Here is a 4,140-nt window from a genome sequence, read left to right as displayed (position 1 = left end):
TCATATTTCAGTAATCAGTAATCAGAAGGCAGACATTTTGAAGGCAGACTCCTCATATTTCTTTCTAAAATCAGATAAAATGAATTCACCATAATTAAGCTTCACATAAGTGCGCCCGCCTATGGCATGCTAACTATTTAGCTCCTAATAGTGTATCACAGGTACAAATGTCACACCACTTGATATATTTATGCCTCTCATGATAGCAGGCTTGCTTTGCTCATTTGTAAATGGGACTACACTGAATTCTGTAGAAAGATATATTTGAAGGGATATTGCTCAGCAGAAGATATGTCCTACTTAGACAGGGTGCAGTGCTCAAAATCCCATCCATGTTTTCAATTTTCTATGGTGTTGCAAACCTGACCTGACAGCATTGATTGATCTATGTTACCACGTTTTACAAAACTTTTTATTTTGTCACTGTAATGACAGAATGTAATTTATACAATTGATGGTAAATCGACATGTATATGTACAAGGAATAAAGATTTTTTATCCAGTGCTTCATGGTAATATTACAATTAAACTTATTGTATAACTTTAATTTTTTACAGATGATCACCATTTAATGTAATGTCATTCAAAAGAATTCCTTTACAAAATCTGAACATTAATATATATTTTGTACTTCTGTTATTTTAATTCCACCATAATTGGCTGAAAGAAATTACCATCATATCAAATACATTTATCTTTGCCCTTGTTATCTGCTTAATTGGTGTGGGACTACAGTGAAGGTTATGAGGTTTATCATTAAGCGTTATTTAAAACTGTACTAATTAAAAAGTCCAGATAAGACCATTTAATACAACTGACCTTATATTTGACATACATTTATCAAATTATTCTGGTGTTTTCAAAACAGCAATAATTTGCAGGTTTTATTGTTACAACTTTGACTTTTTATAGCTGTTACTTCCATGCTGATGGCTAGGAATTCACAAGCATATGTGACATGACAATATGATTTCAATACAACAATATTTTCATGCAGGTTTTTATCACAAATGTCGTAGGCAAATGTGGTGTGTTTGTATTTTGAAGCTAGAAAAGACATCAGGCATAGTGGGTCCCTCAGCTAAGGTAGACATAAACATGTAGCAAACTACTGAACATAATATTAAAAAAAAAAACATTAAACATGCTTCCCAATTATCAAATACTTACTCATACTAGAATGCAGAGTCTAACAAATTTTTATAGCAACCTCATTTTTCTTAGTGTTTACACTGAATGGGTGTGACAGGGGCTGGATCATTTGTTTTTGGGATCTGGATTGGTGTTAACCTAGAGTGCAGTAATATTTTAATGATCCTAATAATCAAATAAAATGTATTTTTCATGAAAGTGTGAATACTTAACAGGCCGCAGTTATGAGATTTACAGAAACCACTATAGTGAAAGCATTATAAATGAATTATGCTCTAACAAATGAAGTGGCTTCTTGGTTTGTGTTGTATATTTTATTTCAGAGTATGGATGAACTATGGATGGAATGTCTGCCAGTAAAATATAATTTGAAATACAACACTGATGACATGGAGAGATTAATCGTTAAATGTGTCATCAACTAATCAATTCACAACAACCAATCACTTCAATGTATCCCTGCCATCATGATAATCACTGCCATAGCGGCACTCCAAAGGCTCATTTAAAATTAAAGTGGCAAGGCTCTTGTTTTGCCAATGCACAGTCAACCCTTAAACTTGTTATTCAGTATAGTTGATTACAGTTATACAATTTCAAGTCCATTTCCCACTTACTTTTTTCTGAAAGACACTTTGTTTACAGTTTTGACTTCCATGGCGTCTTGGTATAAAGTAACCAATGCAGTACTTTTAGCTTAGTACCACCACCGTAATAAATACCTGATGCCCCCATTCAGTGGGTTAAAAAAGTAATAATAAAGAAATAAAGCATTGTCCCTTGAACATCAACATCTTATGTGGTGACTGACTTATTACAGAAAATGATCCATTTATTATGTGCATTAAACTCATTTTCACTACACATGAAATGTTTTCTTTTGATTGATCTATAATGCCTATATTTAGATATCTTCATCCTGGGAAAGCTCAAAATAAAAATATCCATTATCCAAACCCCTACCAATGTATTTTTTTCTCCCTACAGAGCAGTAGTCCACTGGCTCTGTGATAACAGTTTTTCCTTCGCTTGGAACAATCTCCAGTGTTCCATTCTGATTGTTCTATCAGCATGCCCCAGGTAAAGCCACACATTTATATTACACAGAGAAGAAGATGGAGAAAATAACACTGGATTCAAGCTTTAAATTGAGTTTCGGAGACTTCAGACATCTGTCTCATTGCCTTCCTGGCAATGGTAGAAATTCAGCACATTAGCGAACCAACATTAAAGTACGTGTGAGACTGTTGTGCTGCTGAGATGTCTTCAGTGAGGTTTAGATAAATCCATTCAATGTGAGATGTAACAATCATGTGATTTTGTCAGCTTTATGTGAGGTGTTGAGTCTTCCTGACATGGCCTGTATTCAGTGTGCTACCAGCCATTATATACTGAATCACGCACAGAAGGTTCCCTCCATATTTATTTATTCCCTTGTATGGTATGTTTGTCTTTCAAAAAGTCTTTCAAAAAGTCACAGTGAATAAGAAAGTTATTCATACGTCTGACTATCTACAGGCAAAATCCAGTGAAACAATTATACTTTCATATTGTTGTTTGGACATTTATAGAAAGCTTCTGAAACTTCATGGGCATAAAAGAAGGTTGCAAACAGAGCAATCATCAACTTGATTAAAATGAGCGAGCTGTTCATTTCAGATGCATTTTGGCATGTTGCTGGGTCATCCATTTCTACATTTCTTCTGAAGGCTAACATTCACAAAGATTCACAAAGATTTACCCATTGTGGCATCCAGGTATTCAAGGCTACCGGAAGGGTTTTTACCCCGTGTAAAAGATTGTTTTATTTCCGTGTACTGTGAGGAGGATGAATCAGGAGGCAAATATAAACAAAAAATGGAATTACTGGGAATCATTCCTGAAGAAAGTCTGGCATCTTTGTCACATAATGTGGTATATCAGCCACATCAAACATTCAATGTTGCATGAATCCAGTGTTCAAGGCAAAAAAAAGCTATGTCAAAGGTGGTCAAAATGGTCCTGAGTGTCATTAAATGAAGCTTGACAAACCCATAGTACTTCCTTTGCATTGGGGCTATAAAACATGAATGAAAGACTGTGAGCCTGCGGCCACTGTTTCCTCTCAGCGCCAGATCTGCAACACCCACCCAGAGACGGATGGACCTGAGGGAGTGTGGGGACATGTCATTTCATATCTTACCGTGATAAATGGTGGACATGAATTCTCTTATCTGTTGTGGAATGTAATAGGGTAACTTATAAATCAAGTACTTGTGGGGATTAGTTTGAAAAATTTAGGTTGCCAGGATACATCCACAGGCGATCTGAAACACATCTACACATGTTCTTTATAGCTGTGCTCTTACATGGAAACAATTAAGCATATTGATGAGTTTCTTGAACTGTAACCTCCCCTATCTTGCTTAGCATGCATACTATGTAGAACATGTGGCTTTAGCTATTTAACCTCTCAAAATTGCATGAGGTGAATTACTTATCAAAGTTATCACAGACCATAATCCTTGGTGTCGTGCTGCCTGGTGCATATCAATATATTTGCAAAGGCAACATAGAAAGGTTGGCCCTCATGTTTTGTTAAAATGCTTGACAAAAGGGAGGTGAGAATCTTTGCAGCAACAGCAGGGCTGAGTCCTGTAGCCATGCATCTGCCACCCTGTTATGTAATTCCAGATTATGGGTTTCAGTCCACTCCAGGAAATGAGCCGCATATAGACTCACTCCAGTGTGGCTGTGACAGCCAATTAATTGTTGCTCTTCCACTGTTTATGTTCTTCCAAATGTAAGGCTTTGCAGAGCAATGTTAACCCATTTTTGTATGCATACTGGAGTGTGCATACACTCTACCAGCTAGCTTGTACCTTATCTGGCTAAATATTGAAACTTGTTGTTATTGAAACTTCTAATATTGTTGACTCCTCATATGGCTTTTTGCTGGTGTTGTATTCTGCCTCACTTGTAAGTCACTGGATAAATGTGTCTGCCAAG

The sequence above is a fragment of the Megalops cyprinoides genome, chromosome 18 (genome assembly GCF_013368585.1).
Source record: "Megalops cyprinoides isolate fMegCyp1 chromosome 18, fMegCyp1.pri, whole genome shotgun sequence".
Lineage (NCBI taxonomy): Eukaryota > Metazoa > Chordata > Actinopteri > Elopiformes > Megalopidae > Megalops > Megalops cyprinoides.
Note: the sequence above shows the minus strand (reverse complement) of the source record.